This window comes from Ambystoma mexicanum, chromosome 1q (assembly GCF_040938575.1).
Source record: "Ambystoma mexicanum isolate Mex_15411 chromosome 1q, UKY_AmexF1_1, whole genome shotgun sequence".
NCBI lineage: Eukaryota > Metazoa > Chordata > Amphibia > Caudata > Ambystomatidae > Ambystoma > Ambystoma mexicanum.
Genome location: NC_090922.1, coordinates 1104688499 through 1104714063, shown reverse-complemented (window position 1 = coordinate 1104714063; position 25565 = coordinate 1104688499).

The window sequence follows — 25565 nt, the reverse complement described above, 5'->3', positions numbered from 1 at the left end:
AGCATTGCAGAATGCACTTCTTGGCCACAATCGCCGCCACATTCAAAAACGTAGCTTCCCGTTTGGCTTCAGCCCCCTCCCAGAGCCCAAACAGAAGAGATAGGGGTTCAGGATCTACACAGAACCCTACGATTTCAGAGTGGGTCTCAAGCACCGCATTCCAGAATGGGGCCAATGCCCCACAGGACCAGAACATGTGTGCCTGGTCCGCTTCGTTAGATCTACATCTTTGACAGGGGTGGGATTGATCCCGGGCAAATTTTCCAATCGCATAAGGGGTGTAGTACAGGCGATTGAGTAGCTTGTATTGAATACATCTAACTCTAGAATTATAAGAAACCTTGCGAGTGTGCATGCACATTTTGGATCACATATCATCTGTGATGTCTAATCCCAGATCCCGACTCCAGGCATCACGAACAGTGTGGGGGGGGGGTTCAACAGCATGCGCCATCAATATTTTATACAGGGAGGATACGATACCCCTACCACCAGCGGAATTGGCTATATAGCAGACCTCGGGGGACTCAGGGGATTCGTTCGGGTATGAAGGCCACATGTCCTAATACGGAAGTATTGCAGCAGCTCAAGTGGGGACCTGGAATGCCCTGGCCTCCACGTATCTGGGGTGATGAATTTCCCGTCAGGGAACAGGTCAGAGAATGATCTATATCCCAGGTCTGACCAGTGGCGTATGAGGAGCTGATCCTGTGTGGGGGTGAGGCCAGGGAAAGACCAGAGGGGAAGCCATTTGCAGTACGGGGGGGAGCCAGAACCAGGCGTCAGAATCTGCCACCACGCCCTAATAGTGGAGGCCACTGGGTCAGCAGGGGCCTGCGTACGATATGAGTGAAACAAGATCAAGGACATGACATTCATCTCCTCGGTCGCTAGGATTTCAAGTTTAACATGCAGGGGGGTTCCTGGTGGTGGTACCAATATGTAGCATGCTGGGCCTGGGCGGCTATCCAATACTGGGTGAGGTCAGGTGCATTGAAGCCCCCCCTCTCGTAAGGTAGGGTCATATGCTGCCACTTTCTGCGCACGGCCCCTGAATGCCAAAGAAAACGGGCGCACTCCGAGTGCAAATCCGCAAAGTATTGTTTCCCGGGCCAAAGTGGAACGTTAGCGAATACGTACAGCAGTTTGGGAATGATAATCATTTTTATTAGGGACAGTCTCCCTGATAGTGAGAGGGGGAGGTTTCGCCATCTTTCCATCCTGGTATGAACGTATTGTGCGGCAGCCCCATAGTTATCAGACAATAGAGAGGATTTTGAGAGGGACACCTGGACCCCTAAGTATTTGATGCCCTCGGGAGCCCATTTGAGAGGGAATTTGCATGCAGGTTGGGAGGTAGCAGGAGTAAGGGGAAAGATTTTTGATTTAGAGTAATTTATGGTGAAGCCCGAGAATGTGCCAATTTTGATAATTTCACGCATGATCGGTTCGAGGTGGACTGAGGGGTCTCTGATATATAAAAGCACATCATCAGCGTATAGTGATATAATTTCGGGAGTATCCCGCAGGCGAATCCCTTTGCGCACGTGGTTGTTATGTACACTATCAGCCATGGGCTCGATGGCCATCGCGAATAGCAAGGGAGAGAAAGGTCACCCCTGTCGTGTCCCCCTGTGGAGGGAGAAGGGAGCCGATAGGTGAGAGTTAACCATGACTCTGGCCACAGGGTTAGTGTATAGCAGTTTAATGCAGGACATCATGCATGGACCAATCCCCATCTTCTCCGGCACCGCCCACAGATATTGCCACGAGACCATGTCGAACGCTTTTTGGGCGTCTAATGTCACGGCCACCGCGTTGGCTTGGGGGTCAATTCTAGAGATGACGTTAAATAGCCGCCGAATGTTTAAGGCAGTGGAACGAGCAGGAACAAATCCGCTCTGGTCTGGGTGAATCAGGTATTTCATGATGGGGTGGAACCTATTTGCTATGATTTTAGCGAAGATCTTAGTATCGGTATTGATAAGGGATAGAGGTCTATAAGAGCCGCACTCATCCGGAGGCTTACCCGGTTTAGGAAGCATGGTAATGACAGCCTCACGCAGGGACCGGGGGAGGGTGGTAAGGCGCAGCGACTCCTCCCAAACCTTGTGAAGGCGCGGAGCAAGGAGAGCAACATGTTCCTGATAGAACTCGGCGGTCAGGCCATCTGGACCGGGGGCTTTCCCCTTAGGGAGGGCTGGAATGACAGCGGTGATCTTGTCAAGGGTGAAGGGAGCATCTAGTTGTTCTTTGGTGGCTAGGGATACAAGGGACATTGGAATGCGGTCTAGGAGGTCGTCCAGATCCTGCGGGCTGTGCTCTGGTTGCTGGGCATAAAGGGTTGCATAGAAATCTTCGAAGGTCTCAAGAATGGGCCGGTCAGACCAATGTCGCACTCCGTCGTTGTCAATGATACTATCAATTCGAGCTCTACCTCCCTCAGCCCGGACGAGGCGGGCAAGAGTACGGCCTGGTCTCTCTCCTTCACAATACTTTTGGGCCGCAATGGGGCGGGCAAGGTATCTTATCTCGCTGTGGGCAAAGGACTCAAACGTGTCTAGTTCAGTTCTAATCTGTGCCAGTTTTGGCGGAGAGGGGGTGGCCGCATACTCGCGCTCTAGCTCCCCAAGTCATGACTCAGAACGGCGCCAGCCTCCCTGGAGATGCACATGACCCTGATGAAAAACTTGAAAGCCTCCCATCTCACCCTGTCCGTTGTGTCATGGCGTTTGTTGCTTTCAAAAAACGAGGTGATATCTGCAAGGATGTCAGCCTGGAAGACTATATCGTGTAGTGCGTCAGACTTAAACCTCCAGTTAGAATGCTGAAGGAGGGTCGGGTGCAAGGCGATGTCCAACATGATCGGGGAGTGATCAGAGAGTGTGCGAGGGAGAATCTGTGTGGTGAGTGTTTTGCCCATGAGCCCCGCAGAGAGAAGGAAAAGATCAATCCCGGAGTGACTGTCGTGGACGGAGGAGTAAAATGTAAACTCTTTCGACATAGGGTGGAGTACCCTCCAGGCATCCACCAGACCGGCACTGAGCATGTGTGCATGGAGGCGGCGAGCGGCCCTGGACAATGTTCTAGGTGCAACACTGGATCTGTCCAAGTCGGAGTCCAGGATGAGATTCATGCCCCCCCCCATATGATGGGAAGCCCAACATAGCCAAGGGGGATGTCAAGGATGTGGTCGAAATAATCGGGTGCATCAATGCATGGGGCGTATGTGTTGACCAGAAGGCACTCCGCATTAGCGAGGACACAGTGTAGGATCACATATCTACCCTGGGCATCTATATGGCTGGTGCGAAGGGAGAACTCCAAGGACTTGTGAATCAAGGTGGGGACACCTCTGGATTGTGAGGAGAACACAGTGTAATATTTGTTGGGGCCCCATGACAGGGCAAGAGAGGACGATAATTGTGCGAGGGCATGAGTTTCCTGTAAGAAAAGTATTTTGACCCCGTGCCTCTGGACGTAGGCCGTGACCCTGCGTGTCTTCGTGTAGTTGCTGAGCCCTCTGATATTCCAAGACATTAGCCTAATAGCCATTCAGTAGCAATTTAGGGGGGATCCGAGTAATGTGTGTCATATATTGTCGAACAAGTGCCGACCACTTGTACAGTGACCAGATGTATTATACCCAAAGCTACCACTGTCTCACCATTTTTGTTATTATAACATCCCCCAATAACACCTCCCCCCTCCCTCACTGCCACCCCCAACAAAGCAGTGCCCAAGAACCCACCCAAAGTCTCATGGCTTTTGTGACAAGCCCAACGGGGCGGGACCAAACCCCAAACCAAACAGGGGAACAGCCAATGAACTAAACAAGCCAAACTCTGCGTTGCAACTGCAGCGGGGGTAGCTGCTGCCGTGAGCCCGATTAAGATAGTTGAATGGTGGAGTACACCAAATAGCGTACATCGGTGGTTAAGTTAAGTTTTTTAGAGGAGACAAGATAGTAGGGTACAGTGAGTAGGGGCTGTAGGAATAAAGGATCCAAGTATAGGTACCATATCCGTGAACCATACAGCTGTGACCCATGTTGCAATTCATGAAATTTCACAATGAGTTACGACAATAGGAGGATTCACAAAGGAAAAGATACACGAGATTACAAGTAAATTGCAAATAACAGGCATGGTAATAGTACCACAATGATTCGAGTATCCGGTGCATGACAGGCCGGCTCAACCCTCATCAACGGGATCACCCTCAGGGCCTGGGACAGGAATATGGGACTCAATAAATTTCACCGCCTCCTCAGGGACAGTGAAAAAGTACAGTTTATTACGGTGGGTGAGCTTCAGCCTAGCAGGGAACAACATGGCATATTGCACCTTCCTCTCTCTGAGCATTTTTTTCACACCATTGAATTGCCTGCGCTCCAATTGAACATTAACAGAGAAGTCCGGGAAAATGCAGATAATCTGGGACTCAAGTCTCAGTTCCCCTCTTTCATGGGCCAGCCGTAGGATGTGGTTTCTATCTCTGAAGCTGAGAACCTTGGCTATAATTGGTCTGGGGAAGTCGCCCGGCTTGGGGCGAGGGGCCAATGAGCGATGGGCACGCTCGATAGTAAAGAACGGGGAAAGTTGAGGATCCCCTAAGAGGTCTCTCAGAAGGGTCTCAACTGCAAGTTCCATTTTTCCCTTGAGGGCCGTCTCGGGAACCCCTACAATGCGGATATTATTCCTGCGGGATCTGGACTCCAAATCATCGCACTTTGCCTTGACCTGCTTCATATCTCGCACCAAGTCAGAGACCGTATTCTGGAGCACGTGTACCTCGTCCTCAGTGGCCCCAATCATGGTCTCGGCCTCAACCAGCCTAGTGCTATGCTGATCCAATTTGGTGCGTAGGGAGGCTACATTGGCATTTATGTCGTCTAATTTTTCGTGAAATGACGCAAAGTTTTTGCCCATTGACTCCATGAGTGACGTAAGGTCCGGCTGAGGAGAGCATGAGGATGCATCCGAGTCGTCTTGAAGAAGGGCAGCCCCAGCTTGGTCTTGCTTGGCTAGGGCTTTGGCAAACTGTCCATTGCTCCATCCTTGTTGGCCCCACGTGCTTTGCCGGACATCTTCGGGGGCACCTTGATAAGAGCAGAGAATGTTTTGTAGAAAGGCAGCAATGGGACCCAGGGGGTTTAGAGAGGGACTAGGCCCGTAATCAGCGATGGGTCGGCGACTGCCTAGGAGGCAGAAGCAAGGAGCACCCCCAACTGGCGTGTTCTGGCGCGATGAGCCCGCTCCAAGGGGCAAGCAAGGTGTCAGGGTGGCAGTATGGTCTGGGGGGACAGTATCCTGCGGTGCCCGCCTCTGAGCCAGGAGGGCCCAGGCAGGGGGGCCAGTAGTGGAGGGCAGCGTAGTCAGGGGCACAAGGTGCACCCGGGGTGTGGTGAGTAGGTGCGCAGACTGGGAAGATGAGAGTAGTGGACGCCCAGGGTGGCACCAGCAACAGGAGAGTGGTCGCAGGGGAGCCTGGTATGCTTGGGGGTCGATTTCTTTCTTTGAGTGGAACAGGCGCAGCCCAGGAATGAGGCAGAGCAGATGGGCACAGTGCGCAGCGATCAGTTCACTCCCCCTCCTCACCTCAGGACCCTGCAGGCCGAAGAGTGGGTGTCCATCCGGGTACAAGCAGGCCTCCAACCCGCAGCAGTGGGTCCAGGCGGGATCGGGCCCCCAAACCACAGCTGGAGCCCGTAACGGGGAGGCCTCGGCACAGCCACCCGTCCCAGCCATCACAGGGGACCAGTGAAGTAGGCGGCTGTGCCGCGAAGTAGGAGTGATCAGGTGGCGTTAGTGCGGGGGCCGCTCCAGCCTCCAGCAGCCCCCACCGTATCCCGGAGTGTCTTCGCCCTCAGGGGGCCGGTGCCTTCACCGCCGCCCAAAGGCAGGAGCGGTCGGCGAGGAGAGCGGGGCGCGGATGACAGCGCCGCCGCAACGGGGGGGGCCTCGGCACAGCCACCCGTCCCAGCCGTCACAGGGGACCAGTGAAGTAGGCGGCGGAGCCGCGAAGCTGGAGTGATCAGGTGGCGTTAGTGCGGGGGCCTCTCCAGCTGCCCCCGCTGTATCCCGGAGTGTCTTCGCCCACCAGGGGCCGGCGCCGTCACCGCCGCCCACAGGCAGGAGCGGTCGGCGAGAAAGCCGCGCTGGCAGACCACGGGCCCCGGCGCACCCCCACATGGGGAGCGGGCCGCGGATGTCAACACCGCTCAGGAGCAGCAGGCCATGCAGTCCAGGGAGGGAGGGCGGAGAGGGGGTGATGTCTGTGCCCCAGGCGGCCGCGCACCAAGCCGCAGCAAAGCGAACCCTCGCAGAGCGATGGGGGGGATGGGCTGCAAATGGAGTCACGCCGCCCGGAGGCCTCCACCGGCGGCAAAGTGGCTCCGAAGGTCAGTTTCCACCCAAAAACAGGGCAGGATGAAGCAGAGGCGGTGGGCAGCAGAATGCCTGGGGTCCCAGCTCCCGTATATACCAAGAACCGCTGATTGTGGCGGATGTGTAGCTCACGGGCCACAGAGCTTGAAAGCAAAGCGGCCATCTTGCTGGCTGCTCAACAGCGCCCCGAGCTTCACTCTACTTCTAAATGGGAGCATTCCTTCCCTTCTCCAGTCCTTAACGATATCAAATGCTTTCGGGACGCGCTTTCTTTCTTATCAACACCCTTTCCAGGTTATCTATTCTCGCTATCTCACAACTACCATTTATCGGCCACTGATGGTCTTGTTGCTTTCTGGTTTGCCTATGCCAAGTCTCACAGAATATTATCGCTCCCACACCATACTTCGCATACATCTCATACGCCGGCGTTCCCCCAGGTGGTGCAATTTGGCCATCTTCCAAAGATTGTCTACCACAGCGGAAAAACACAGCTAGGGTGGACAATACCCCAGGCATGTTTCAACCTCCCCTTGGTTAATCAACCTTACCCAGGGCGTTTGATTTTGCAAAGTCAACTCTCAACCAATATCATGGTTATTTTGAATCGGGGTATGACTCACTTGATAAATCAAATTGTCCTCCAGGACACAATTCGTCTGTATACTTACGCAACCAATGACGTTGTGTCTGCGTTTCCTGGCTTCTGCCTCGTTTCGGGACCCTCGCCTCCTTGTTCTCTGGCCAGATAAGTCGATCAGGGATCAGATGTGTGCAGATCTGCAAAGGAATCTCTCATCACTTCTACAGGGCGCCCCGAACACCTCTTGATCCTGGCTCGATCGTCCCGTCCTCGTCGTTCTCCGCCTTTACTCTATTACAATCACAATGGAATAAGTGGGGGAGGGTCCCTATTCGGGCGCCATCTTGAAAGGGGCCCCTAGGGGTCCCTCGCATTATGGAAACAAGGCAAGTCACCATACACGATAGATACACCAGAAACAAGGTTGTATTCCCAAAGCTAGGGTTTATTGCAAAGCAAATAGTCTCAGTTGGCCAACTCGGTCTCACGCACCCCGCGACGTGCATCGCTAGACCTCGAGGGACGCAAGAGAGCGAATTACGTACATCAGTTACATATATACAAAATGCATATCATACAATCAGCTGTGACATGTTTAACACCCCCTTTATTGGGTTTCTTTGAACTCGGTTTGATGATGGACAATTTCGACGAATATGACACCTTCAAATATCTATTCTAGCAACAATATGCAACCTTGCAAGTGTGGAGACATGTTTTCTTTGTTGAACAGAACACAGTGCTTCTGTTCTTGTAAGCGAGCTACATACGGGGGAAGAGTCACATTCCAGACCTTGCTATCTTTGAGGTGCTATTCGTGTCCTGGGATCCGACACTCTCTACAGGGCTCGGAAAAGGGGGGCCATAAGAAGAGCATAATTCAAGCCTTTAGCTGCTTTATTCTAACATTCTCTACCATATAACGCGACTGGCTGGCAGCTGTGAAATGATTAAATGCACTGCAGCTCTCCTTCAAGGCTACATTCGGGAGGGAGCCGGGCATTCCTCTCCGGAGCTGCCTACGTTGTGTTTCAACAAACTCTTATTAGCCTTGCGGCCTTGCGGCCTTGTCCTTTCACGTTCAGACAACAATGTTAACAGTCGAGCAGAGTAAGAAGAAATGTGCTGCGAAGCAGTTTGAACAGAAAGCAATGAGCGATCATTAGAAAACAAAATGGCGATCCTTGTTACATCAAAATGGCCGCTCATTGGTCAAACTCGGAAACCTGTATTTATATCGTTATGTACATGAGACGGTTGGTCTTCGGCTACCAAAATACGTTTGCCGTCAATCGTGAGAGGTGTCCCTTTTCCTAGACCGACAAGTCTTGCCAGGTCCCACTGCTATCTATACAGTAGCTTGAGTCCATGCAGCTTATATTGACAAACCACTGACATGTGATGGGCGTTTAAGCATAGCTTCCTCCAGTGTTATGCATCCACCTCCCTCCCCAGATCCCTGTCCCATCTTCTTTTAAGAGCGGTCACGTCCTCCCCTTTAGCTTCCAGCAGCGCTTTGTACATTCTCGAAACGAGATCCCTAGTACCACTCGCTGTATCCAACACCCTTTCTGTATGTGTCAATTCCCTCTGGAGTTCCCTCTTCTATCCCTCTGCCATTAATACTCCCTTTAGTTGCAGATACTTAAAGACTGATATATTCCCTATCCCAAGGGCCGCTTCAAGGTCCGCTATGTCTATGAATGTATCCTTCTTTACAACCTGCGTTGCCCACTGTGAACCTGCCTAGTTGGCCCTTTGTGCCCTGCATAACTTGTGTCGCCCACTGTGAACCTACCTAGTTGGCCCGTTGTGCCTTGCATAACTTGTGTTGCCTACTGTGAACCTGCCTAGTTGGGCCTTTGTGCCCTGCATAACTTGTATTGCCCACTGCAAACCTGCCTAGTTGGCCCGTTGTGCCTTGCATAACTTGTGTTGCCTACTGTGAACCTGCCTAGTTGGGCCTTTGTGTCCTGCATAATTTGTATTGCCCACTGTGAACCTGCCTAGTTGGCCCTTTGTGCCCTGCATCTTGTGTTGCCCACTGTGAACCTACCTAGTTGGCCCTTTGTGCCTTGCATAACTTGTGTTGCCTACTGTGAACCTGCCTAGTTGGCCCTTTGTGGCCTGCATAACTTTGAGCCGCTCACTGTGTACTAACCCTACCGCCTATCGTGACTTGCATACTCCAAGTGCCTATTGTGAATTGCCCACACGGGACTAGCCTACTTATATTGCCACCATCTCCCTCCTCTCTGGACTATTGGGGCACCACCTAAGCCCATACTTGTTGACGGAGAACCAGAATTTGAAGTCAAAGATATCTTGGACTCTAAATACTCTAGGACCAAGCTATATTATCTCGTTGATTGGAAAGGATTTGGACCACAAGATAGATCCTGGGAGCCCATTGAGAATATCCACGCACCACGTCTAATCAGGAAATTCCATCGGAACTTCCCAACCAAACCTGGGCCAGACAGAAGGAACACCATGGGAGGGGCCTTAGGGGGGAGTGCTGTCACGACCCTCGACCAAAACCCCCTCTGGCAAACCCATTGGCCAGGTGGAGTCAGGCCTCGGGCCTCTAGAGCCTGGCATCCTCTTCAAAAGCCCTCATGGGGCAAGTCCTGGCGCCTATGGCGCCAGGCTCATACACCATGAACAACAATGTGCTTGGGAACTACTTTATTCCATTGTCAGCCAACATGGAGGCATCCACATAGCTTGTTTCCTAAGAACCAAGCTAAGCGGTCTAGTGTTTTGGGTGTGGCAGGCCTGGAACTACTTTCCCTGGTACTACTTTACCTGGGCAATATAAACCACACCCTGACTGCAGAACATGCTTCGTGTTACTTTGCAGCTTGCAACGTGACGCTCACCGTGTCCAGCTATTCCCTCGAACAATCAGAGAAGCAGAACCTGCAAGGAGACAAAAGGAACATCATTAGCAACAGCATCTTACCTGCAGTCTTCATCTTTAAACACTCGCAGCTACTGAGAACAGCTTCATCGAATCTGCACGCCTCCCGGACAGAACGACCTGAAAGAGGAAGATAGAGGCAAGAGACATTTACAAATTACGAACTGCTCAAAATGCTTACCTGGTTGGTCGCCTCTCGGCTGGCACCACTCCAGAAATTCCACTCGCGCTGAAGAACACTGCGACCTACAAGGAAGGAAAACACAGGTTAGCAAGGGATGTGTTGAATATGAGGTGGTGGGTGAAGTGTAGTGCGAAGAGTGTGGCTCATCCGGTACGTGAATGTTTGCGGTATAATTGGAGGTTTGACTATTATGGGGATCGGTGGAGGAGGAAAGGGGGCACTTTGGGGTTTCACATGTGGGAGAAGGGGGTGCAGTGGGGTGTGGACGAGTTGATGGTTGTGACAGATATGGATCTGGTGAGGTGTCCGATGTGGATGATGAGGTCTCCTAAGGTGTGCTTGGAGTTGACGAGTGTGGTGTCAAAGAAGCGAGGATTGCGGGGTGAGATCAAAGATTTGGGTCAGGCATATGTGGCAGAGAAAGAAGGGTGCAGGGTGTTCACGGATGGTTCAAAGGATCCGGTGTCTGGAAGAGTGGGAATGGCGTACTATTTGGAAAGCACTGGGGAGTATAAAGTGGGGCGTCTGACGGATGATGTGTCAATTTGTACGGCTGAATTGGTGGCGATTGCAATGGCGATTGAAAGGGTATGCGAGTTGAGGTTTGAGAAAGTAGTGGTATTTTCAGATTCATTGAGTGGGTTGCAGGCGATTGTGGCAGGGGATGGAGATAGGAAGGATGTGATTTTGGATATCAGGAGAAAGATTGATCAATGTGTGCGTGGGGGGATGGATCTGGAGTTGGCGTGGGTCCCCAGTCATAGCGGCATTCTGGGAAATGAGTTAGTGGATCTGGCGGCGGGTGAGGGTATGAGAAGGGAAGCAGTTGATGTAAGGTTGCCTTTGAGTGTGGATGAGACAAAGGTAGTGATGGTGAGGCGGATCATGGATGAGTGGCAGGAGAAGTGGGTGAGTGGGGTAAAAGGTAGGTGGATGTTTGGTATTCGTGAGAAAGTGTCAGTAAAGGTGGATCCGGGAAGTCTAGAATGGAGGAGGGGGGAGGAGGTAATGCTGAATCGATTGAGAATAGGGCATGTGGGGCTGAATGAATATCTGTTTAGAGTTGGGAAACGAGAGTCGAGGGAATGTGCGGTATGTGGAGAGCCTGAGACTGTGGAACATTTTCTGTTTAGGTGTGAGAGATACGCTGTAGAGAGAGAATTGATGAGGGTTCGATTGTCTGCGCAAGGTGTGGCTGAGTTGAGTGGGAAGGCTTTGTTGGGAGGTGACGGGGTGAGTGGCAGGAGGAGGAGTAGTGTGTTGTTGGATTTTGTGAGGCAGACAGGACGGTGGGAGGAATTGTGAGTTTTACGTAGGTTGAATGCTGAATAGTGGATAGGTGCACATCATCCAATTGGATGGGGAAGCGCCTGCGTGGGTCCGCCCACGCGTTCATTAATTAAGAAGAAGAAGAAGAAGAACACAGGTTAGCAAAGGCAAGACTTTGCAGCGCTGCGCATAGCACTTACTTACCGCATCATAGCGCTCTTAATGCGCCATCATTTACCAGCAGGGCTCAACCAAGCCAGTTCGCCGCGTTGAAGCTCTGCATACCTAAGGGAGAAAAAAAGAGACATTTTAAACAAAGAAAGGCATGCAGGATAGCAACAAAACTAAAGAACAGCAATAAGACCTACCTGAACAATATCAAACGGGCTGGCGTCAGTGAAGTAACTGGACCGCACTCGCCCATGAAAGACAATGCGCCCCTGCAAAGAAGGCAGGGGGGAGAGCACGCCTAATTCTACCACAAGGTGAGGAGAGGGCACCAGAGGGACTGAAAGCATACGGGGGTGGAGGGAGGATACTTTCCCCAGTTGGTCAGTCTTGAACACAGTCCTCCTGTATTTTCAGGCAGAACCTTCCCCGCAGACCACATCAGGGCAAAGCTGAGAAGCATACCAGCGAGTAACCCAGCTGGGTGGCGCCCCTGTGGATACTAGGTGAGTGTAACACATACACATGCAAATTAATCAGGGCCTGCAGACCCTACATATCCCCTACCAGTTGCATGACTCTCGCTAATGCCCTTATACTCTCAAGACTGGACCATTGTAACGACCTCTACTTGGGGGCCAACAAGTATATCCTTAAGAAAATTCAAACGTTACAAAATAACGCCTTAAGAACGGCTCTAAACATCCCAAACAAAGGATTAGATGACAGAACCACTGGTTATCAATCAAAGACAGAATTCTGCTAAAAACGAACTCATTGACCCACAAATGCCTCAACAATGCTGCTCCTCTGTACCTGTCCGACGGGATAGCCAAAAAAAACACCAACCACCTGACTAGGTCTTCCAACGCATGCTACCTTAGCATACCACGCTTCAATTTAGCCAAATATGGCGGTAGGCATTTCCCAGTTATGGCAGCACAAACATAGAACTCACTCCCCTACTCACTCCGGGCTGATCAAACATACCCTCGATTCAGACGCAACATACAGAAATGGATTAGAACCCACGACACTCACCCTACAACTCAGCACTAAACAACCCATCAAGCGAGCATCCACCACCTCACAAGCCAGCAACCAAATTACACCTAGATTGCTTCCTGTAATGTAACTGTATACATTTTTCTGTAATGTAACTGTATATATCTTGACCTGCACTGTAATACTATGTATCACCAAGTCTAAAGTCTCCTTGTACTGCTTGCGCCCAGTTACCTTCGGGTTTTGGTGCGCCATACAAAAACAATAAACAAACAAACAACAAACAAACAAACCTGTCCAACTCTCTCCAACCCCGCCTCAAACCAATATTGAAACCTCTCATGTTCTGGTATTTTATCTCATATAGTGGGGGGCCATATATGTCTCAGTGGCAACGGCCACTTCGTAACCCCTTCCATTTCCTTTCAAACCTTCCACAACCTTCACAGCGGGCCCAAAATCATGTGCGGATGGACTCTGCTTGATATTGCTCTGAACGGGGCCCAGAGCCATTCCCCCAGGGTGACCGGATGGAAGAGAACGTTTTCTATCTCCACCCCTAGCTTATCCTTGTCCATGCGCAGATGCGACACCAGAGCTCTAAACTGAGCTGCCCTATAGTAAGTTTGCATCTCTGGTAGCCCCACCCCTCCTTTTTCCTTGGATTAGTCCAGGAGCTTGTAGGCAACCCTTTGCTTTTTCCCCTGCCACAGGAATTTTAGCCTTTTCTTTTTCAAGTCTGCAAAATGTATCTCTGGGATTTCTATTGGGAGCGCCTGATATAAATATAGAATTCTGGGGAGGAGTACCATTTTTAATGCATTGAGCCGCCCCAGCCATGAGATCGTCAGTTTTCGACCATTTCTCTAGATCCACTGTCATGATCTCTGCTTCCAAAAGGTCAGGGTTTTCCCAACTCCCTTGGAAGCAGATCCATAACCCAGGTTCCGAGTGCCAACCAGTCCCAATTGGGACCTTTTGGACCCAGTCCTGGCGCCAGTGGCACCAGGCTCATAAATATGCCCAGTCCCAGCGCTGGAAGCGCCGGGCTCATAATGCTTGGGTGGACTTACCTGCAGCAGACCATGCTGCTTACTTGCCTGCCAGTTGAGCCTCTGATCCTCTTCTGTTTGGAACTACTTTTCCTGTTGGGTGGGGCTGGAGCCACTCGCTAGATTCAGAACACTGGAACTCTTCTGGAAGGCAGGAACTCTTTTTTTACCAGGAACTCTTTTCTTACTTAGGCGTGGCTGTGGAAGGAGACACCTAAGCACTACAGGAGGCTATTTAAACCACACCCAGTGGATGAATCTTGCTTTGCGTTATTCTGCACCCTCTGCAGCAGAACGCTCATCGTGTCTTCTGCATCCGGTCCTGGGCCTAAGGAAAAAGGCTTACCATCCTGAATCCAGTCTTCAGCAACACCTATAAAGACAAGAAAGAACAGGTTAGCATTCCGGCATCTGAAAGGCAAAGGCTTACCTACTCTTCGTGCGCTCCGGAGGTCTTCACACTGCATTCCGGCATCTGAAAGACAAAAGCTTACCAACTCTTCGCACGCTCCGGAGGCCGTCGGCGCTGCATCTCGCATCTGAAAGACAAAACAAGGTGCGTTTAAAGACATTGGGGAACTTTAATACTCACGTGCCATTACTCCTTTCCACATCTAATCCAGTGGGTATTCCGGCACCCTGCAGCCGCTCCGAACTTGTACCTGCAAAATAAAAAGACAGTTAGAGCGCTTTGTGAAGCTGGCAACAAGTGCTTACTTACGTGCTTCCAGGCGCTTCTATTCATCACACGGGCTCCATCTTCAACTCACTTCAGCCCGTCATCCGCCATCGCCGGAACCCTGCAAAACAAGAGACATCATTATTAAAGACTTGAAAGACATTTGAGTTACTCGAAACTTACCGTTCGTGCAGTAAACGACGGACAGCAGTCCTCTGAAGTCAAGAGGCCTGCGCTACCTATCCAGTGAAGAAACTGGCTACAGCACCCTGCCCCGAGGCAGATGGAGAGCTCGGCATTCACTTACCTAAGGTGAGAGCGTTAACCTGTGGGGGTCTACAGGAGAGGAGAAGAGGAAAGAGAAAGGGACACCCCAATAACCCCAGTTCATTAACCCCGTATTTTCTATCTGCAGACATCTTACTCTGCACGTCAGGCATACAGGGCACAGAGGTCCAGCCCAAAGAGCCAATCGGGTGCTGCACATCACCTTTGAAGATACGGTAGTCGCCCAGTCAAGACCGGCGCCTCTGCGAGAATCAGGTGAGCGTTACAGAATGCAAAGCCTACCGCAAAACTCTCGCCCAGGCGCTATGGAAACCTCGGATACTGACCACCTAGCCCGGTTACTTGGGGAACTAAGGGCAGAAGTGCATGCAGCTCGTCAGGAAACGAACGCCCTAAGAAGGGAACTAATTATTTCCAAGGAGAGAACAGATGATCTTGCTAGACAATTGCTACAGTCACAAGCCGGACAGACCCCGCTACCCGCATCAGGGGCAAATCTTCCTTCAACATCCTCTATGAATCCAGTGCAGATCAACCTACCTGGGAAAGTACCTCTGGCTCCGCCCGAACGATTTTCTGGTGACCCAAAGAGGTTTGCGGTATTTATCAATCAGTGCCGGTTGCACTTCTTATGCCGGCCAGCAGCCTTTCCAACTGATCAAGCTAAAGTAGCTTTTGTACTTTCGTAACTTAGTGGCAATGCGGCAGACTGGTCGATCCCTCTAGTTAATCAAGATGATCCGGTTCTCCATGATTTTCAAGCCTTTCAGCTTAGTATGGAAAAACTGTTCACAAGACATGCACAGGGGCAGGCCTTGGACAATGAGCTTCTTTCGTTGCGACAGGGTAATCAAGACCTTTTGGCTTATATTGCATCTTTCAATAGACTAATAGTGGAAACTCAATGGCCTGAGGACAAAAGGATTACGCTGTTTTATAGAGGTCTACGTGGAGAGCTCAAAGATGTGTTAGCCCAAGTAGTGAATCCCCCACAAGATTGTTCGGACTATATAGACTTAGTCATTCAAATAGATCACAGACTGCAGAACAGGAAGGCCGATCGTTCCAAGTTTGATGCTCGAGTATTTTCCAAACCGCCAACTCCTTCCAAAGGAGTAGACTCCGGGGAACCCATGCAAATAGGGGGTCTGAAAGGTCCTCTAACACAAAGGGAGCGGGAAAGAAGAAAACAGTTGCAATTATGCCTATATTGCGGAAACTCAGGGCACTTTCTTCGAGACTGTCCGGTGAAACCTGCCAAGAAGGCAGTAGGAGCTGCAGTTACCACAGTTACAAACTCTGAGCAGGGAAACAACCTCGCCCGACAAGAATAGAGGTCCTCTTGCCGAGCGTGAAAACCAGTTCCGTGACCTCGCATTTCGTGATACCTATGGTCCTCATTAGCCCTGATAATCCGGGTCGATTACATGCAATTGAAGCTTACGTCGACAGCGGTGCCATCGGCAATTATGTGGATCATGAAATGGTTTTGAGGATGAATCTAACTCTTTGTCCCAAGGCTGTAAAGGACGTCATTACTACGGTGGATGGTACGGAGATAGCCTCCGGGCCAGTAACGCACACCACTCAAGAGGTGACGCTAGTAAGTCAAGATGGACACCATGAGAAGATCGTGTTCGATGTGATCAAGGCCCCTCAGTTCCAGATTATTCTAGGAATACCTTGGTTAGAGAAACACAATCCTCTGATCGATTGGCGAGCAAGAACGGTCCAGTTTCCAGAATGTGTCTCTACGTGTCACCCTCCACCTGGTGTTGCACTGGCAGCAATTTCTTCAGAGACTCCCCAGTTACCTCTCGAATACCTAGAATACCAAGATGTTTTCCGGAAGGAGCAGGCTAACGCTCTACCTCCTCATAGGTCTTATGACTGCCAGATAGACCTGATACCTGGATCTACTCCTCCTTGTAGTAGAATTTATGCCCTCACCGAGCCTGAGAACCTTCACCTTCGACAATACCTGGATCAATACCTGGCAAATGGGTTTATTCGTCCCTCCAAGTCCCCTGCCTCTTCAGCTTTGTTCTTCGTTCCAAAAAAGGAAGGAGACCTTAGAACTTGTATCGATTATCGCTCCCTGAACCAGATCACCGTTAAGAATAGATATCCGTTACCTTTGATCCCTGAACTCCTGGACCAAGTCAGAAAAGCATGCATATATACAAAGCTGGATCTTAGAGGAGCTTACCACTTGGTACGAGTAAAAGAGGGCGATGAATGGAAGACGGCCTTCCGCACCAAGTATGGGCTATTTGAATATCAGGTCATGCCCTTCGGACTTTGCAATGCCCCGGCCGCCTTTCAATATTTTATGAACGATGTCCTCAGAGAGCTCATAGATGTGTGTGTTGTTGTTTACATCGACGACATTCTCGTTTATTCTTCATCGGAATCTGAACATCGGAAACACGTGAAAATGGTCCTCGAAAGATTGCGTCAACACAAACTTTTCGCTAAGTTGGAAAAATGTGTTTTCAACGTGACTGAAGTTGAATTCTTGGGATTCATATTATCACCTGGCGGAGTGCGTATGGATTCAAAGAAGGTCGATGCAGTTCTCAAATGGCCATCACCATCCTCCGTAAAAGGTGTGCAAAGCATGTTAGGCTTCGCTAACTTTTACCGCAGGTTTATCCCCGAGTTCTCTCGAATAGTCCAGCCCATCACTGCCTTGTTAAAGAAAAACAAACGTTTTGAATGGTCTACCGAGGCGGAACAAGCTTTCCAGGATTTGAAGACTAAATTTATCTCTGCACCAATCTTAAAACACCCTCGCCCCGAACTCCCCTATATCGTGGAAACTGATGCTTCAAGCCTTGCCATGGGGGCAGTTCTATCACAAAAGGACCCGGTAACCAATCAGTTGCATCCCGTGGCATTTTGGTCCTGCAAATTCTCGCCTCCTGAAGTCAATTACACGATTACTGACAAGGAACTTCTGGCTATCAAGTCTGCCTTTAAGGCTTGGCGGCATTATCTGCTGGGGGCCCGACACACCGTTACTGTGATTACGGATCACCGAAACCTGCAATATTTGAAAACCGCAAAAGCCCAATCCTCTAGACAACTCCGTTGGGCATTATTCTTTGCCGAGTTTGACTTCATAATTACCTATCGACCTGGTACCAAGAACGGTAAAGCCGATGCCCTTTCTCGGATGGGAGTGGAAGAACACTTGATCAACCCTAAACCTGTACCAATCATTCCCGAACAAAGAATTCTGGGTGTAATCACCACAGAATCCATAGAGGAAGTTAAGGATAAAGCCAGGCAACTTGTAACTCCAGCAGACATACAGAATTGGCATCTGCAGGGAAAGGACTTTGCAGTAAAGGACAACTTATTGTATTTCCAAGAACGATTATATCTACCCAGCACAGATTTACAGAAAAAAGTAATCTCTTGTTATCACGACTCTTTAATGGAAGGTCATCCCGGTATAGCCAAGACCTCAGAAAAGATCAAGCGCTACTTCTGGTGGGCGTCTTGGAAAAAAGATATCAGAGACTTTATAATGTCCTGTGGAGTATGTGCCCAAAACAAGAGTCAAAAGGAAAGACCAGCAGGCCTCTTACGCCCTATTGACATCCCACCTCGCCCTTGGCATACGCTTTCTATGGACTTCATCACCGATCTACCTCCATGCTCCGGATACAATACGATTCTAGTAATCGTGGACTTATTCTCCAAGATGGCGCATTTCATTCCGCTCAAAGGCTTGCCAACAGCAGCAACTCTGGCCCGAGAATTTCTCGAAAACATCGTCCGACTGCACGGTTTTCCTTCGGTTCTAATTTCGGATCGAGGTAGTGAATTTATTTCTCATTTTTGGCGAAGTTGCTGTCGGTCGGCTCAAATTGATGTGAGACTATCGACCAGTCACCACCCTCAGACCGACGGACAAACCGAGAGGACCAATCAAACTCTGGAACAGTATTTACGCTGCATGCTGCAACTGTTACGAAGTTCGTTGGTCGTGTAGAGTATGAACAACCCCTCTGTCCCCAAGAAACACCCTGACAACACCAGAAATACTGTCAGCGTGATTATTAAGGCCACAGGTGGAAGTCCCCAAACCAGGACGTGGGACAGCCGGAAGAATCCCTTGAGCGCTGTAAGGCAAGGTACAATGGTTATGTAAGTATGAAAACAAGACACAATTTACTTGTATGTAAGTATCAAACACTGGAATACCTGTGAGTACTTGGAAGAGGTGGGAACCTCCGGACTGTGGCGAGACACGGCTGAAAGGTATAGCAGGCAACCACCTATTGTAGGACCGAGGTCCAACTGAAAACACGTGATCCGTAGGAGAACTCCAGGCAATCTGAGGTCAGAAACTGGATGAGCAAATGTTCCAGCGTCGGTGAAGGGTTAAGCCAAAACAATCCGTGTAGCAAGCGTAGGTCGGCAACAGGTAATTCCAAAGTTCCAAAGTTCCAGAATCAGAGAAGGGCTAAGCAGAGACAATCCGTGGAGCAAGCGTAGGTCGGCAACAGGTAAATCCAAAGTTCCAAAGTTCCAGAATCAGAGAAGGGCTAAGCAGAGACAATCCGTGGAGCAAGCGTAGGTCGACAATGAAACAGGTCCGTAGAGCGAGGAGAGTGCGTCACGTGATCCTGATTGAAACAGCTGTGAAGCAACGCCTTCGGTTTCCGAACTCCTTTTATCCCTGGAAGGGACGCACGTGACAACGTCACGTGGGAGTGAACCGAAAGCGTTGTAGCGTTGCTAGGAAACTAAGGTTCACAAAGTCCGTGACGCGCCGGGCAGCACTGATCCCCGCGAGGGATACGGGTTCCTGGATTGAAGGAGTCTCCACTTGGTTTGCCACCGCCGTGAAGGGAGATAAACGCCTGCTCCGCCAAACATGCCACGCCGTGCCCTGCCGTGTGAAACGTGAGTGGGAGATGCTGTGCAGGAATCTAAGCGTGTGTGCTGGGAAGCGCTGATAGTGGTGGAAGCGGAGGGGCGTGTCTTTGGCTTAGTAGGAAGCGGTGTGACAGAATCCCCCCTCAAGGGCCCACGACCACGTGGGCTAGCAGGATTTTCTCTATGAAACCGCGACACCAGAAGCGGGGCCCGGACATCCCGTGAGGGAACCCAGGAGCGATCCTCGGGACCATAGCCCAGCCAGTCCACCAGATATTGAAGGCGACCCCGATGGTAACGGGAACCAAGGATAGCACTAACCTCAAACACATCCTGGGAAGACACAGAGACCGGGGCAGGCGGGACAAGGACACGAGTGGGAGCAAGGTACGGTTTGATGAGAGAGGTATGGAACACCGGGTGGATCCGCCAGGAAAGGGGAACAGAGAGCTTCAGAGCCACGGGATTCAAGATCTTGGCAATCCGGTAAGGGCCCACAAAACGGGGCAGTAGTTTGCGGCAACCAGGGATTCGCAAATGTCTGGTCGATAGCCACACCCGGTCGCCCACCTGATACTCCGGAGCCTTCGCCCGCTTGCGGTCAGCCTTGGCCTTCATTATCGCTTGAGCTTCACGGAGATGAACCAATGTCTGAGTATGCACAGCTGCAAGATCGCGCATCGCGCACACAGGCATTAGCAGCAGGAGTGGCAGAGGGGAAATCAGGCAGCGGCAGGGTGCGCGGATGCTGCCCATACAGAGCATAAAAGGGGGAGAAACCAGTGGCCGAATGACGGGAGTTGTTGTACGCGAATTCGGCGATATACAATAATTTGGACCAGGAGTCTTGGAACTGAAGGGACAGGCACTGCAAGTACTGCTCTAGAGCCTGATTCACCCTCTCGGTCTGCCCGTCGCTTTCAGGGTGATAGGCCGAAGAGAAGCGGGCATCTATACCCAGGAGTTTAGTTAGAGAGCGCCAGAAACAGGACGTGAACTGTGATCCACGATCAGAGACGATGACCTGTGGCAAACCAAAGAGACAGAAGACAGCTCGAAAGAACATGCGAGCCAGGGTTGGGGCAGACGGTATACCTGTGCAGGGAATAAAGCGGGCCATTTTTGTATATGAATCGATGATAACCCATATGGTATCGTAGCCTTGTCTGCGGGGCAGGTCAGTGATGAGATCCATAGAGATGGTGTGCCAAGGCCTGGGAGGTACCGGCAACGGTAAGAGTAGCCCTAAAGGCCGTCCCCTGCGTGTCTTGCATTGGGCACATATGGAGCATGTGTTGACATAATGTTCAATGTCTTTCCTCATGGAGGGCCACCAGCACCAACGTTGTAACAAGTCTAATGTGCGTTGTTGTCCTGGATGGCCGTTTATTGCCGCATCATGTGACCAGGCGAGTGCCTGGTTGCGTACATCGCATGTAGGGAGGAACAATTTGCCCTGGATGAACGGTAACCCTTCGTGAAGGACAACGTCCCATTCGGTGAGTGCATGGGGATTTTGGGAAACCCATTGTTTGATGTCGGTAAGCATGGTGGGAGATGGCGTACACATACAGATAACATGACCTTTTCCCAGTAGTGTGTCAGGGAACAGAGGTAACGACTCCCCGCCAGGAGAACGGGATAACGCATCAGCCTTACCATGGATGCGACCTGGTCTGTGTTTAACTACAAAATCAAAGGCGGCAAAAAACAAATGCCAACGCACCTGCCTGCTGTTTGCACATTTCAGGGAGGCTAAGTCTTGTAAGTTTTTGTGGTCTGTATATACCACCGTCTGGTGTTTTGCCCCCATCAGATGATGTCTCCACGCTTGTAGAGCGTCCTTGATGGCCAATAACTCTTTCTCGGTTACGGTGTAGTGTGATTCGGCTGCCGAGAATTTACGTGAGTGATAGGCCACCGGATGCAAACAACCCGTGGTTGGGCAAGGCTGGGACAGTACTGCTCCTAGGGCAAACGAGGAGGCGTCTGCTTCCAGGATATAGGGAAGGTCGGGGTCGGGGTGTTGCAACACCGGGGCAGAAACGAACCTGGCCTTGAGTGCTTCGAAGGCCGTCTGATGTGTAGGGGTCCAAGAGAACGGGACAAGAGGACTGGTCAAAGCGGTCAGAGGAGAAACGATAGAAGAGAAGCCGGCGATGAATCGCCGGTAAAAATTAGCGAAGCCGAGAAAGGACTGGAGTTGTTTGATGTTAACGGGAGTTGGCCATTCAGTGACAGCACGAACCTTAGACAGATTCATGGACAAGCCTCCAGGGGAGATGTGAAAACCCAGAAACTCCACTTCCCTTGAATGGAATAGACACTTTTCCGGTTTAGCAAACAAGGCATTTGCCTTGAGGCGAGAGAGTACCTCTCTAACATGACCGACATGTTCCTCCAGGGAGGATGAGTAGATCAAAATATCATCCAGATACACCACCACGAACGTATCCAGGATGTCCGAGAATACGTCATTGATGAATCGTTGGAACGTCGCAGGAGCATTACAAAGCCCAAAGGGCATTACTGTGTATTCGAATAATCCCTGTCGGGAGCAGAACGCCGTCTTCCACTCGTCCCCAAGCCGGATACGAATCAGGTTGTACGCTCCTCTTAAGTCCAGCTTGGTGAAGATAGAAGCCTTAGTCAACCTGTCCAACAGCGTGGAAATGAGCGGAAGCGGGTACCTGTTTTTTATGGTGATGGTATTTAACCGTCGGTAATCCACACATGGACGTAGATCGCCCTCTTTCTTTGGCACAAAGAAGATTGGACTGGCAGCTGGAGAACAAGAAGGCCGTATGTGACCCAACTCCAAAGCCCGATGTATGTATTCTTTAAGGGCTTGCTCCTCTGACTGTGACAATGAGTAAACCCTACCCCTGGGAATGGGAGCCTCCGGAACCAGATCAATCGGACAATCGTATGGTCTATGTGGGGGTAGACCCTCAGCGGTGACTTTGTCAAAAACCATATGGAAATCATGATAGGCAGCGGGTATGTTGGCTGTAACGGCCCCCACCATGTGCGAAGACAAAGGATTTGGAACGATGTCGTCGATATGAGTGGCAGCCATGGCACCAAGGATCGTGGCAGGAGTGGACAGCGGATCAGCTTCGATGAGACAAAATTGTTGACACAACTCGGATTCAAACGTGACTTGTCCGTTTCCCCAATTGATCAAAGGGTTATGTTGCCTTAACCAGGGTATTCCTATTATGATGCCGAACTGTGGTGTATTAATGAGGTCAAACGACATGGTTTCTCTATGGATGTTTTGTATCACTACTTCCATTGGGGCAGTCTGGAACCTGATTGGGCCGGAGGACAGGGAAGTGCCGTCCACGGAGTTTACCGGTTCCGGATGTTTTTTCCTGACCAGGGGCAGATTGAGACGATGGGCCAAGGGTATATCGATGAAACAACCAGTGGCCCCAGAATCAACCACAATATGAACTGTGTGAGTGATCTCCCTAGTGGGTTTTAGTAGAGCATGAATTACCACTGGACTGATAGGCCCGAAGGTGGGTTCAGAGGGGGTCATAGACAGGCTCGCCGGTACCCCCTGTATCATGGGCGAGCCTTCTGAAAACCCGAAGTTTTGTTCTTGGGGCGTCGGGGGCATTCCCTTACAAAGTGTCCGTTTAACCCGCAATAAAAACAGGCATTATTGGTTCTTCGCCGTTCTCGTTCGGATGAAGTTATCGGACTACGGATACCGCCTACTTGCATGGGTTCAGCAGGGGTGGTAGGAACGGAATGCCCAGATTGACTAGTGAACCTAGTTTCGGCCCTTCTCTCGGATCTCCTTGCGTCAACCTGTAAAGCGAGATCCACCAGATCCGAAAATACAGAGGGAAGGGCAGGAACCACTGAGAGTGCATCCTTCATGGTGTTGCATAGGCCGCGATAGAATACGATTGCTTTCTTCTCCTCTGGCCAGGACGTTTCAGCAGCGAGTTGGTTATACCTAGTAATGTATTCTATCAATGATTGTTTACCTTGTGTTAGATCCAGGAGTTCGAGATCCCTTGATTGGGCCTTGTAGCGCGTATCAAAGACTTTGGCCATTTCTGACACAAGAAGATCAAAATCATACAGAGCGGGATGATCACTCTCCAGGATTGGATTCGCCCAAGTGGCCGCAACCCCAGACAAATGGGACAGAAGAAACGCGGCTTTTGTAACAGAATCGGGAAACGCTAAGGGCCTGCACAAAAAATGTAATTTGCATTGATTAACAAATGTACGATACTTCCGGGGGTCCCCCTGGTAGCGTTCTGGTGCAGCAAGAGGGACAGGTGTAGGAAACCATACAGGAGTGGGTGCAGGGGCCGTGGCAGGTGTTGATTGGACCGGGGGAACCGGGTCCCCGAAATCGGCATCCGCGGGTAATGGGAAACGTGTGCTTTGTAAGGCGTCCAGACGGTGATGTATGGCCGTCGTGGCGGTAACCATGTCGGTCCTAAGGGCCGCCACTGCCTGCAACAAGGCGGTCACTGGATCCCCGGCGGAGGGATTCATACTCCGGACGACCAAAAAAAAGGCTTCACAGTCTGTTACGAAGTTCGTTGGTCGTGTAGAGTATGAACAACCCCTCTGTCCCCAAGAAACACCCTGACAACACCAGAAATACTGTCAGCGTGATTATTAAGGCCACAGGTGGAAGTCCCCAAACCAGGACGTGGGACAGCCAGAAGAATCCCTTGAGCGCTGTAAGGCAAGGTACAATGGTTATGTAAGTATGAAAACAAGACACAATTTACTTGTATGTAAGTATCAAACACTGGAATACCTGTGAGTACTTGGAAGAGGTGGGAACCTCCGGACTGTGGCGAGACACGGCTGAAAGGTATAGCAGGCAACCACCTATTGTAGGACCGAGGTCCAACTGAAAACACGTGATCCGTAGGAGAACTCCAGGCAATCCAAGGTCAGAAACTGGATGAGCAAATGTTCCAGCGTCGGTGAAGGGTTAAGCCAAAACAATCCGTGTAGCAAGCGTAGGTCGGCAACAGGTAATTCCAAAGTTCCAAAGTTCCAGAATCAGAGAAGGGCTAAGCAGAGACAATCCGTGGAGCAAGCGTAGGTCGGCAACAGGTAAATCCAAAGTTCCAAAGTTCCAGAATCAGAGAAGGGCTAAGCAGAGACAATCCGTGGAGCAAGCGTAGGTCGACAATGAAACAGGTCCGTAGAGCGAGGAGAGTGCGTCACGTGATCCTGATTGAAACAGCTGTGAAGCAACGCCTTCGGTTTCCGAACTCCTTTTATCCCTGGAAGGGACGCACGTGACAACGTCACGTGGGAGTGAACCGAAAGCGTTGTAGCGTTGCTAGGAAACTAAGGTTCACAAAGTCCGTGACGCGCCGGGCAGCACTGATCCCCGCGAGGGATACGGGTTCCTGGATTGAAGGAGTCTCCACTTGGTTTGCCACCGCCGTGAAGGGAGATAAACGCCTGCTCCGCCAAACATGCCACGCCGTGCCCTGCCGTGTGAAACGTGAGTGGGAGATGCTGTGCAGGAATCTAAGCGTGTGTGCTGGGAAGCGCTGATAGTGGTGGAAGCGGAGGGGCGTGTCTTTGGCTTAGTAGGAAGCGGTGTGACAGAAACAAACTGAAAAAACTTGGAAAGATATCCTTTGGATAGCCGAGTATGCCTACAATAACTCTGTCCATTCGGGAACTGGGAAAACCCCGTTTTTTCTTTTGTACGGCAGTCACCCTCGAACCTCGGAGTTGGATCCCCTCCAAGATCTTGAAACACCAGCAGTAGACTACCTGCATTCTACAATCACCCAAGCCTTTAAGGAAGCTGTTTCTCACCTTCAAAGGGCTAAAGAACAATACAAGAAAGGAGCAGATCAACATCGGAAGGAAGCCCCTCACTATCAAGTAGGGGATCAAGTCTGGTTATCCACCAGATATCTATCTCTAAAAGGGCCACGCACATTCAATCCGAGATACCTTGGTCCCTATTCCATCACTACCATAGTAAACCCAGTAGCGGTCAAGTTGGACTTGCCCCCGCACATGAAGATACATCCGGTCTTCCACGTCTCTCTATTAAAACCCGTGCAACCTCAAACCCGACTAACCAAATCTCCAAAACCTATTCTAGTTGATGGAGAA